The sequence below is a fragment of the Arachis ipaensis genome, chromosome B4 (genome assembly GCF_059453495.1).
Source record: "Arachis ipaensis isolate K30076 ecotype BB chromosome B4, ASM5945349v1, whole genome shotgun sequence".
In the NCBI taxonomy this organism is placed as follows: Eukaryota; Viridiplantae; Streptophyta; class Magnoliopsida; order Fabales; family Fabaceae; genus Arachis; species Arachis ipaensis.
The window spans coordinates 45,395,884-45,408,813 of record NC_142439.1 but is presented as its reverse complement, the minus strand read 5'-3'; the positions used below and the strand labels follow the sequence as shown (position 1 = coordinate 45,408,813).

General features: G+C 33.8%; 1 pseudogene; it reads right to left on the bottom strand.

The window, feature by feature from the left end:
* Nucleotides 1–6,071: 6,071 nt before the first annotated feature.
* Nucleotides 6,072–9,844, bottom strand: LOC148567400 (uncharacterized; annotated as a pseudogene).
* Nucleotides 9,845–12,930: the final 3,086 nt, after the last annotated feature.

Sequence of the window (12,930 nt, the reverse complement as noted above, 5' to 3'; positions counted from 1 at the left end):
TCCATGTGTTCTCCACTTTGCATGCTTTTCTCTTCACTCCTTTGATCCATTCCTTGCCTTTTCAACCTGAAATCACTTAACAAACAAATCAAGGTATCTAGTGGAATCAAAGGTGAATTAAAATCATCAAATTAAAGGTCTAAAAGCACGTTTTCACACTTAAGCACAAAATGAGGGAGAATCACAAAACCATGCTATTTTATTGAATAAATGTGAGAAAAGATTGATAAAATGCTCTCAATTAACACAAGATAAACCCTAAAAATAGGGTTTATCAATTACTCCTCTGTTGCCTTACAAAATTAGTAATATTTAGAGAGATCTAAAAAAATATGGGAAAGATTAAGGATAGTGGGGGAATTTTGTGCATTGTTTATGTCATTTTAATTAGGACTAACCCCAAATCAATTGTGGGGAGGATTAAGGATATGGGGAGAAAAAATTTCCCGTGTCCTCTTTTTCACCGTGGAAAAAATGCATGACAACTGCAAACTAACTAGCAAACCGGTTATACGCTTATTTTGGTTGATATGTTTCTTTTACCTCTTTCTTTATGTTTAGTTTCCTTTAAAAATAACCAAAAGAGTATACATGCTTAAAACTGTGTGTTGTGCTGGTTAACTCCTTGCATTGTATATATATATTTTTTGGTTAATTTGTATAAACATAACTTACTAGCATTATGTGTTGTTAGAGATAATGTGATTTTTTTTTCTGCATCCTGGTATTAGGAATTTAAAATGGCTAGGAAAGGTCATTACACGAAAAAACCAAAATTAGGACCAAGATGTCAGCAACCTCAAACGACTCCGCCTACGGCTTCGGCTTCCCACCATGATGACTCTCAAATTCTCCCTCCCAGTGGTGATAGTGTCCCTGCAACTTCACGCCAGTTCCATCCACCGCGCAGTGAACCAAGGCCTGCTCCACAGACAAGTACAAATAGTGTCCAGAACTTGGATTCTTTTCACGTAAAATTGGACGCTAATGCAAATGAGGTAGATTTTCTTGATTAAGAAGTTGACGACCTCTTTGTTACTTCTGGAGCTCAGAGTCGCAAAGGACGCAAGACTACAGAATTTTGGATGGTTAAGATCATCGGTAACGTATAAATAATTTTTCTTATTCAACATGATTTAGACTCTATGTTATATATTAATTTTTTTGCATGTTGTCCACAACGGATATTCATATAAGGTATTATATTCTTTATAGATTTCGATGGCATAATCAAGCTGGTAAAATTAAGTATGAAGGAGGCTATGGAACGGCCTAATAGTAGAAGGATCATGATCAAGTTTAACAACAAAAAGCAACCAATTGGAGACGAAGTTGGACTGTTGAGTGGCATTCTTGGTCTGCTAGGATCTGAATATGGAAAATTTCTTATCTGTGAGGAAAGTTGGCATAAGATTACCACTAAAGACAAGGTTTATAACGAATGTGTAAAGGTAAAAGTTTATATCCATGTTGAATTAAATCTACTTCGTTTGATAATTATTAACAAATTGTATTATCTATGTAGCAAATTTTTCACTTTGATGAAGATAGTGAAGGAACTATCAAGAAAAATATTTTGAAAAGTATGGGGAAGTCCTGGAAGGACACAAAGTTGAGGTTGTATGATGCTTATTATGACCCAACATCAACGACTAAATAAAATATTGAGAACCGCCGGCCGAGAATTGATTGAGAGGATTGGAGATGGTACTTGCAGTAAACTTGAGACGCAGGTAATCTAGTATATCATTTAGTACACAACAATACAATTTATGTTGCATTGAGTCTTTTTAAATCAGTTTCTAATCGCTGCTTATCTCTGATGGACCAATAGGAGAAGTGTAGGAAAAACGCGATGAATCGATCAAAACAACTATATACCCACACTAGCGGTACGAAAATTTTGACAATACAGAGGTAAGAAGTGGTACTTTACTTTTTTATTCACTCTGTAGACTATCTCTATGTCTACATTCTCTTTAATTGTGTGGAATACGGTAATGACATAAACTTTGTTGTTACAGTTGAAACAACAAGAAGGAGAGTCGGTAGAAGAGAGTTATGGATCATAGTGCACATAAAAAAATATGGTTCCTATATCAATGATGAAGTAAGAGCAATTGGTGTAAGTACTACTTATTATAATTGATCGATAGAATTATGATCTCAAATAGGTTAACTGTTTAATTTATTGTATTTTACCCCATTATTTTTTGAAATAGATCCCTTTATTACTATGAGAGTATAAGTTGTTGATGCATTAATATACTTATAGACTTGCAGTGGTTGAATGTTATTTTACTGTGATGAAAGTGATGCAGTTAATAATCCTGTTTGGCATGTTCTTGACATCAGATAGACCAATCAACAAAATGCTTGTATTTGCTTATTTATGTCTGTAGGAAAGACTGAAGGAGATTGAGCAATAGGATAACTCTTCTAGAGTGTTGTCTCAAAATAATTCCATTGCTCAAGTTCTCAAAAAAGAGAAAGCGAGTAGAGTGAGTGGTATGGATTTCGGATCGACTCCTAGTCAACTCTTCGGTCCGAATTCGCATCTGCCGGATAATGGAGTCTAAGTAGAGGAGACTCAAAGGAAGTTGCTTGAACTATAGTCAGAGATGGAAGCCGAGGAGTTGAAAAGAAAGGCAATCGAGGATGAAGTAGCATCAGAGAAGAAAAAGAGTCAAGCAATGAAGAGTGCTCTGAGATATCTATTTTAACGGCAGGGTGAGGAGCTGCCATCAGACATCGCTGCAGGCATGAATTCCGTGTAATGATAGAGTAACAAATAATAAATTAGGATATGAATTTTTTTGGTTTGAAGTAAACATTTAGTTGAATTTGATTATGCAACTCTTTGCAAGAGATTTGTTTTATTGAAATTTTTATAAATATATTATTTTGTTTTACAGATATTTTTTTTGTTTTTGCCACAAGTTTAAATTCTAGGCATGAAAATATTAAGAGTTAAAATATGAAAAAATCCAAAGAGCATAAAAAATATATCTATAAAATTTTCAAAAAACCTGCGATTTTTTAAAAATAACACCAATTTTTTAAAACATTTTTTAAAATTAGCGTGCAGTTTTAAACTGTCGAAAAAGGTCTAAACTTTTGAAAATCCGTCATAGATTGCGGCGGTTTGAAATTGCTGGTAAACATGGTTAAAACTCACAGTTCCATATTGCAGCGGTTTTAAAACCACCGCAAAACAGCTGCAAGCTTTAAAAAACCGTGTTAAATAGCGGCAGCCGGTAACCGCCAATAAGCATGCGCGAAATCGTGGCACTCACATTTAGCGGCGATTTTTTATTTGGATGACGCAAAATATTGATATACACTACAAGAAAAAGGCGTATTTGTAACAAAAAAATTGTTACAAAACGTCAAAATTTTGAAATAAAAGTTTTTTGTAACAAAAAAAGGGGCCGTTGTAGTAAGTCCCATTACAAAAAGTTTTTGTAACAAAAAATAGAACTGTTACAATTCAATATGATGTTTTGTAACAATTTTTTCTGATACAAAAAACTAGAAGCCGTTACAAAAGTGGTAACAAAATTTGATCTTCAAGGTATTTTTCGTGACAATTTATTTTTTCCTATCAAAAAATTTTGTTACAAAATGTAACATGATTTTGTAACATTTTTTTTCTTTAGTTATAAAAGCAAATTAATTATTTTGCAACAACTTTTTTTTAATACAAATTGCATGCATAGTTTAATAAACTATTTTTAAATTGACTAATATATTTATTTTAATAAGCAAGTTTATATCTATATAATATGCAAAAACATACATAAGTCAAACAAGATCCTTTTAGCTAAAATTGTTTTCAAACAAAATAACATTAGTGAGTATATTGATTAGTTTTACAAGTTATATGTCTTGCATAAGTTCAACCAAAACATAAAAGTTCTAACATAGATTAGTGTCTTTATGCATCAAAATATTCTTGAGCCCTCAAGGTAGCATATGATCACCATTTCAGCACTCCTGTAAATAAGAAAAACTGAAACAAAATTTTAGAAACAAGATATAACACTAATTATAATTTTTCCACTAAGTTTTATCCAAAATGTTTAGAAAAATTTTGGCAGAACCTCCCCCAGAACCTCCCCTAAAACTTGGATATTTTCACCGTCTACGATTCCAACAAAAATAACCAATTCACAACTTATGTCTCAGCCAATACCCGACCAAATTTATCAAACCAAATAATAGGACATTTATCATTTTTCAACCATGACACAAGTAAAATGTGATAAATAGATCCATATACAAATTAAAGTATACTAATATAAAATGGAAATCATCTATGAAAATGTATTTAAACCATAAGTAATTTTAGGAGTACCTTTAGGGTCTATTAGCATTTGAAACCCATGGGCAACATTCAGCAATTTCTTCAGTACGTGTTCTAAAATTTCAGTTTACAGGAACATTCCTAAAAAATAATTAATTCTAATGCATATCTGGTTTAAAAATTAAGAACATCTAATATAATACCAAAGCTGCATGGTGGTATGCCACTTACCTATGAACCATATTATAGCAGCAAGAAAGAAAATGGATGTTAAACAAAATGCTATTTTCCTCCAGTCATTAATATGATCCTGTGTAGGAAAACTGTTTTGCTTAGAATAAAAATAAATGTTAAAACAGGAACAAATACAGGCAAAAGGCTGGAACAGCCAACAATGTAAAGCAGGTCAATAAATCATGAGTATGGTTGCATCAAAATATAAAACATAAGGCAGCACAGTTCTTGTTACTAGTTTTGTCAACATCTTTTCCATATATGTTAATTCAAGAGGGGTGTTGAAAGTTGCCTAAACAAACTAAGATGTGAAACCCTTTTACATCAAAGGGAGAGATGAAAAAGAGAGAACAGTTTATAACAAATAAAACCAGGTTTGACATTTATTTTAACAATTTTCTGGAGATAGATATAATAACTAAAAGAGAAGGGATAAACTTAAGTTTTGAAACGTTTACTATAGATCAAACCCACTGGCTAATCATATGTTTGGTTTTTCTATTTGAGCAACTCCATATCATGGTTTGGACAAAACTACTAAAATGTGATTTAGAAGCTGCAAATGAAATCCAACAAACATGGATAAGGTGAAAATCAATCAAGCACTTTACTTCTAGTACAAATCTGTGTCTTATGTTGGATGATAATATCCAGTTATAAAAATAATCAAAATATTAGGAAAAGTCGTGTAAAATGCAGAATCCAATGGCTGATATATATCCAATAATAAAAGTAACCAAAACACGCACAATATCAGGAAAAATGAGGTGTAACCTGCAGGATGCCAACAAGTGGTAAGGAAGGCACATCACCAAAGATATGGATTGAAACTGTAGATATTGCCATGGACAGCGCCCTCAAAATTGGTTTTACACAATGAAGCCACAAAAGCACAAAGAATAACAGGACAGCAGCACAAAGAATAACAGGACAGCAGCACATTTACCATGAATAATCACAAACAGCAGTAAGATTGAATGAATTATTGTGTACTGCATTACTGAAAAGATTTTTGTCAATCCAATGACTCAGATTATGAACTGATCCTCCATTACTAACATTTTTTATTTTGTGCTGTCTGTTAGAATTCATCAACAGTTCATGGTGGTATGAACTCAATTATGAGTAACAACTCAAGAGTAACAACTCAATCGATGGTATGAACATGTAAGTAATTATTATTATGAATGAATTTTGTTGGGCATCAATCTAGCATCAACTAAATTAAGAACAAATTAAAAACAAAAACAAGTAATAATTTGAAGTTCCAATAATGTTAAATTACTAATCAGAACAAGTAAAAAAAGAAAAAGTAACAAATCAGAAAAAAACTACACAGAACAATAATCAACAGCCCTAATATTCACAAGTTCTGATAATCAAAAATAATATCCCTAATAAAAAATTCTAAAAAATTAAACCCTAAACTTCCATAGCATTCATAAATTAAAACAGTTAATTTCAAAATAAAATCCCCTACCTCAATTAGCTAAAATTCGGTAATTAAACGCAACAAACCCTTCGTTTGTTTTTAATTCCTAGTAGCAACAATGATCTTAGTAACGGCAAGCTCCACCGACGGCAGAGGCGCAGCCAGAAGCTTCGACAGCGGCGGATCTAGCGGTGGTTCAGACAAAGACGACGCCGTTGACTGGTTGCGGCGGCTGGACTGGTCGCGGCCCTCCCAGGTTCCATCTCTCTCTCACCTGGGGATCTTGTCTCTGCCCGTGGCTCTGCTTGACGGCGATGGACTCAGAGGCGGCGGCGGCGGCATCACGCGCAGCAGCAGCCCGTGATGATGACGATGGCGGTGCTGGCTTCATAGCGAGAAGGACGGCGGCGACGGGCTTAACGGAAGAGACGACGATGGCGACCGGAACCCGCGAAGATGACGACAGACGCGACGCAGCAGTGGTTCGCGAGGCGTGGTGCAGCGGCGGCGAGCTTCATCCGCGGTGTTGTGCTTCTTCTCCTCTGGCTACCTCCTCCGCGTCGGTGCTAGCAACGATGGCGGCGAGCAGCTCGGCCCACCAGCACTGGCCGTCCCCCTCTCCTCTCTTCTCTTCTCTAACTCCGTTTCTCCCTCTCTCCCTCAACGTTTTCTTTCTTTCTTTCTTTCTGCTGATTTCTTTCTGCTAAAAGGGGTGTGACGGCTGAAGGGGAAAAATAGGGTTAGGGTCTTAGGAAGTATTAGCAAATTAGGTTTCATTTTGAGGACAATTGACAATATAATTAGGATATAAAATGGTATTAAAAATTAAATTTAATCTAATAAAATTATCTTCAAAGAAAGTATTATTTGTTCATCAATATATAAATTATTTTTTAATAAATATTTTAATTCAAAAAAATTAGACATAATATGGTTAATTCTTTTTGTTTTTTAAAATATGAGTATTAAATTATAAAATATTAATTATTTAACCCGAATTATATAAAATTCCTATTCTTTTACAACTATTAAGTTTTATCGTTTAAATATAGAAAATTATTCAATATTATAAGATTAAGTAAAATTTTTAATTTAATTATCAAAACTTAATTTAATTATTTTTAATACAATAATTTCTAAAAATAAAGTCTTTAATAAATTAATAAATTAAAATTAACTTATAATAACATTTTTCGAAAATTCTGAAGATAAGGTTAGAGATTGGGTAGCTTAAATATTTTTAATAAAAATAAGGATAGTATAATAACTGAAAAATTAATTTTAATTTAATAATAGTTATATAAAGATATTATATAATTATAAATTTTTAAATTATTTTTAAATAAATATTTTAATTTTAAGAATTAGAGTAATTAAATTAATTATTCTTAAAATATTATTTTATTATTATTTTAAAATATAAATAAAAAATACTCCGTTTAATATATAAATCTCTAAAAATTTATTTTGAATAAATATAATAAATTATAAATTATTTATTATTTAATTTTTAAAATAATTTTAAACTCAAACTATCATCAATTTGACTTAAATATTTTTAGTAAAATAAATTTTTGAATATAAAATCTTAAATAAATATAATAAATCATAAATAATTTATTATGTTAATTTTTAAAAATTCAAAGTCTTACATTTAGTATGTTGAAACAAAATTTTTTATTAGTTACAAAAAATCTTTGAATTTTGTGACAAATAAATAACTTGTTACAAAAATATTGTATTTTGTGACAAATTAATTTTTTGTTACAAAATATTTAGAGCTTTTCAAACAAATAGATATTTTGTTACAAAATATTTTGAATTTTTACAACAATATAATCTTTTGTTACAAAACATTATAACATTTTGTAACAAAACAACAATTCGATACGAAAGTCAACATAATTTGTAACAAAAGAAATCAAGTTGTTACAAAATATTGAAATATTTTGTAACAAATTTTCTTATTACAAAATAAGACAATAACTAATTGTTGTTACAAAAAAATTTTTGTTACAAATGTTTCATTTTCTTATAGTGATAGCAGCGGTTATACCAACGGTTGCTAAAAACTCCCGCAAAATCTTATCCCCGCACCAATAACTAAGACAGTTTCTTTAGCTATCAACATTTGATTTTGCGATAATTTAAAACCGTCGTTAATTATGAAAAAACCGCCACAATATTACGCCTTTCTTGTAGTGTAAGTTCCATTTAAACTTCACTGAATTTTTCTATTTTGGAATTTTCCAATTCCCCAATCTAATATAATTTAAGCTAAAATTATCTCATTTTAGTAAATAGGTAACTACTCATATAAAATAATAATTAAAAATTATTACATATTTTAATATATTTAATTAAATTATCTATCATCATACGTCTCGTCAATTCATATATTGTTTTTCCAGTTTAACACTTATGAAAATATAGTTTCTATGTGTATTGCACATAAAAAACATATGTTCGACAATCAATTTTTTTATGTTTTATATACGGTCAAAATCAGTCACTAAATTATTATGTATTATGTAATATTAATTTATATATTTTAATTTAATAATTGGTCATCATTAAAATAATTAAATTTATTATAATAAAATAATTAAATCTATAATAAATAAATAATTTAATTTATTTCTAATATTATAATAAAATTTTTTGTAAAACCTCAAATATGTAGCCTTATATACAATGATTTTTTTATAGAGTTTAATTTTGATACACTGACAGTATAAAATATTTTACATAATTGTATAATCACATTTATTTTTTTAGATAATTATTTATGCAGTGAGTATAAAAAATAATTATTTTGTTGATGTATTATTATATAATTGAATGTACATATAAAACTATTTTATACTGACAGTGCATTAAGTTTAATTTTTTTATATACATATATGATGAACTTTTTTTATTCCACCATATAATTATTCGCACATTTATACACATTATTTTTGTACAGACGTATAAACTAAAAATTGAAGGTGATGATTATAAGACCCAGAACCTTTGAAAAGTCTTATTATGATCAAGTCTCAAATCATATGGTTATTTATAACCTTAATTTCAGAAATGATTTTATTAAAGATAATTAAGGCAAGTTTTGATTTATTGAATTTGAGACGAGTTATGATTATTATCCAATTTTATAATTATTGGATTATTTTCTATATTTGAATTATAAAGTTGGTAGTTGTGAAATAATAAGATTTTATATGATTTGGATTAGATAAGTAATATTTTAAATATTATTACTGCTATTTTGGAAAAATGAAGAAATTAAGTATATTATTTCTAATTTTTAGATTTGGGCATTTTATTGAAAATAATTTGTGAAATTGATGAGCAAATAGTATTCTCTATATATAATTAGTGTTGGATTTAATTTGGGTTTCAATTATTATATTATTCCCAATTTTATGTGAAATTACCCAATCATCCCTAACCCTAAGTTTCAAAATGAAACCCTAGTCACCCCCCTTAAACACACACACAGCCGCAGCCTTCCCCAATTCAACCAGCAGCAACAGCTGCGAAAATGGAAGAAAGAAAGAAATAGAGAGGGAAGGGAGAAACGGGATCCGTGGAAGGAGGAAGAGAAGAGGAGGGAGGAGACTGCGCCGGCGCGCTGGGCTTCACCACCACCGACGCGTCGTCGCCGCCCCTGCTAGCTGCCGCCATTTCACGATAGAGAGTGAGAGAGCCGTGTCGGGAAGGAGGAGACGCCGCCGAGGTGCCATTGTTGTTCCTTCGACGCCGCCGCCATTGACAGCAGGGAGAACGAGATCCGAGAGAGAGCAGTGAGGGAAGGGCGTCGCCAGAGGAGAGCCTGGCACCGCCGCCGCCACTGTTAGCCGAGCCGTCATCTCTAGCCTGTGCCGTTGCCAGTCGCGCGAGAGGGAGACGCGCCGTGAGGGAGAGCCGTCACGTTTCTGCCGTCGCCGGTTCACACGCCGCCGCTATGCTCCTTGCCGCAGCGCCGCCGCTGGAAGAGGAGGGCTCGCCAATTCTGCCTCTCACTGACCGCCGCCGTTCCGCCGTCGCCGTCAAGGGGTTCTGCCAGGAGAGAGAGGACCGGCGTGCGTGAAGAAGAAAGGGAGAGGTCCGAGGCTGAGACGGTTCCCGTCACTGCCGTCTGCCTCTGTCACTACCGACCTGCTTCTCCGCGGTGCTTAGCTGGAGCTTCTGCTACTGTCGCCGGAGTTCTGAGGCCACCGGAACCACTGCCGGAGCTTCTGGCTGCTTTTGCCGTTGCTGGAAAAGTCTATCGGTAAGGGTCTTAAGTTGGTTCCCCTTTCCGTTGAGTTTCTGGAAACCTCACTGTCACTGCATATGGTTCAGGTCATCGCTGCCGCTTGAGGTGGCTGCCGGGCTGCCGCCAAACCGGTTCGAAACCGCCGCTGCTTCGGTTCAGCCGTTCCTTCTTCGGTTCGGTAAGCGTTTAGATTTGAAAACCTTTTAGTTACCGTTCTGTTATCATACGCTGAGGTTTGTGGCATTAATTGCTATAGGATTGAGTTTCGGTTGTTGTATGTTGCGATTCGAGTTGTTGAGATTGTTGCGAAAGTGGCTTGGAGCTGAGGTTTTGGTTGCCGTCAGTTCGGGTTGAGGCGGAAAGGACTTGATGAGGCGTTTGGGTTATGGAATTGCGTTTTGAGGTAGGGGCGCTTTCCAAAAACTATATTCTTATATATTGGAATTATTACATATGGATACTGTTGTGAGATATTGTGTATTTGGTGATTGTATCTGCCTTATGTGTCATTTGATTGACTCGAGTGATTATGGATGTTGGTTTGGTTGAATTGTTGTGCGGCTTTGTGAAATGTAATATTTTGAAGTTGATTCTTTAAAAGATTTGAAATCTGAGTTTAATCTGTTGAGAATTGGTTTGAATTGAGTCAATTATTTCGATGATGTGGAAAATAGAATACACTCTTGAATTCAGCCTGGCTTGCTTTAAATGATCTGGTTTTTGATAAATGATTGTTACTGAACCGTTTCTTTAAAGCTTTGGAAATGAGTTTATTCGGCTGATAACGATTTGATTTTTGAAACGGTTTCCTTGAAATATGGAATTGAGATGACTGTTGGATTTGGCTTGCCTTGAACTGATTTTGGAGTTTGGGCTGTTGGAAAAGGATTGTGGAATGGTTTTGTTAGGACCCGAACCGGGTGGCAAAGTCCAAGTTTTAGGGGAGATGCTGCCGGAATTTCTATAAAATCCGAGTCTTTATTGAAATTTTGTTTGGAAAAATGATGAGTTAAAGACTTCTACTATTTTATTTGAATTATCAAGAAAAGGATGATCCATGCTTTTGAAATGAATTATTAAAGAGGAAATTGTGATTTAGTCTTGCTTCTTAAGAAAGGTTGTATCTCTTTCACGAGAAAGTTATTTAGATGAAACTTATGTTTTAAAGCTGTTTTAAATGTGACAAGGGTAATGCCTTTGAATTTGACTCGAGGGTTTCAATTAGAGGAGTTTCAATGACTTTGAAAGAACCTAAATGTCTATTGACAAGTTTCATTTTGAAATGTTTGGAGAAAGGTTTTAAGTACTCTTTGAATCCTGAACTTTTGCAAGACAAACAATTTTGAATAGTTGAAACGCTTTAGAATTTGTCATGGTGGTTGAAGCTGGTTTTGCCTAAGTAAAGGAAACGACTTTGAAGGAAATAAATGATTACGTGACTCGGTTTGGCTTAGATCTTATTTTGTTACTCAAATCGAAAAGCCAAGGTTTTAATGATTTTAAATGAATTTAGCGAAATGAGTTATGCTATTCTTCCCTAAGGACTTGGGACTCTACCGAGAAACTTTTATTACAAAAATCCCATTGTTGGATGGGTGATTTTGAATGTTTCAAAAGGAATCTTTAACTTTCCATGGTTTTGGAAGTTTTGGAAAGAGGAAGCCGAGAGTGGCTTGTTTTAAAAAGGAAATTTTCCTTGAGTAAAAGTGGCTTATGAGCCTGAGATAATTTGAGAAATGAGATCTTTAAAGCCAAGGCTGAAAAGAGTTGAAACTTGATTTCAAAGTGAAATGAATTGAGAAAATAATTTATGGCTTAAATGCCGATTTCACGAATTTGATGATTTTGAATGTGGAAGTGCTGTTTTGTTGAGAGCCAGAATGGCTGTGTATGATTATACATATTGATTGGTTCTGGATTGAACCGTGAGCCGGAATGGCTGTGTATGATATGAATATTGGCTGGTTCTAGAATGAACCGTGAGCCGGATGGCTGAGATGGATGTTGATCCATGGATGAGATTGAATGTATGTTTATGTTGAATCATTGATAAATATGAATGTTGCACTTCCACTATCGGAGATAAGAGTTTCCCTGGGAGAAAGCAGTGGCTAGCCACCACGTGCTCCAGGTTGAGACTCGAAGCTCTTGTGACCCTATGTCGTAAGTGTGGCCGGGCATTGTGAAAGGCCCGGATGAGCTCGCCCCCGTGAATATACACCAGTGAGGGTCTTGGATATGGATCATGATTATGATCAAGTTTATATTGAGTATAACTCGAGTTGGGGATGCGCGACAGAGGGACAGTCCAATGGTTAGCTACCAGGACTTGTCGGGTTGGCTCTATAACCGACAGATGATATCATCAGCCACTAGGGACAGGCATGCATCATATGCATCTATGTGACATTGTTTGGGTGTGCATATTATACTTGGTTTACCTATGTGATTAATTGCTAATTGTTCTACTCGCAATAACTGTTTATTTGTGCTTGCATCTTCCTATTTGTGTTTGCTACTGGGACTCTGTTGGACTGTGGTGATTGATTGATGGTTGGATTGTTTGGGCCTAGGGCCGTGGTTGAAATGAGATGAATCGATGGTTGATTTTGGTTTTGTGTTTCTGGTTTGGAATAAAATATGAAAGACTGTTTTGGTTCAGCATAGATAAACCGTTTTGAAAGGCTTTTGAGTTTT